This window comes from Corylus avellana, chromosome ca7 (assembly GCF_901000735.1).
Source record: "Corylus avellana chromosome ca7, CavTom2PMs-1.0".
NCBI lineage: Eukaryota > Viridiplantae > Streptophyta > Magnoliopsida > Fagales > Betulaceae > Corylus > Corylus avellana.
The window spans coordinates 22,103,950-22,104,242 of NC_081547.1; positions in this window are offsets into that span (position 1 = coordinate 22,103,950).

Consider the following 293-nt stretch of genomic DNA (forward strand, 5'->3'; position numbering starts at 1 on the left):
TCAAGCATGCTTGAGAGAGTGTTGATATTGTCGTTGAAACGGAAGCACCGCCAATGGGTATTGCTTCCGTGTCGCAACTTGCCAGGACTGTGGGTTATTGCTCCAGGTCCAAATCCGCATCGTTTTGTGCTTTTTTTTGTTAGCACAAAAACAAAACATTAATAAAAACTAAAATAATTTACACTAATCATACATAAAGATTCTTATACTCCGTTTGTTTTACCATAAAATGATTTAAATCTAATGTCCTAAAGTATACCTAATGTTAGGTTGATATTAATTGACTCGTATAA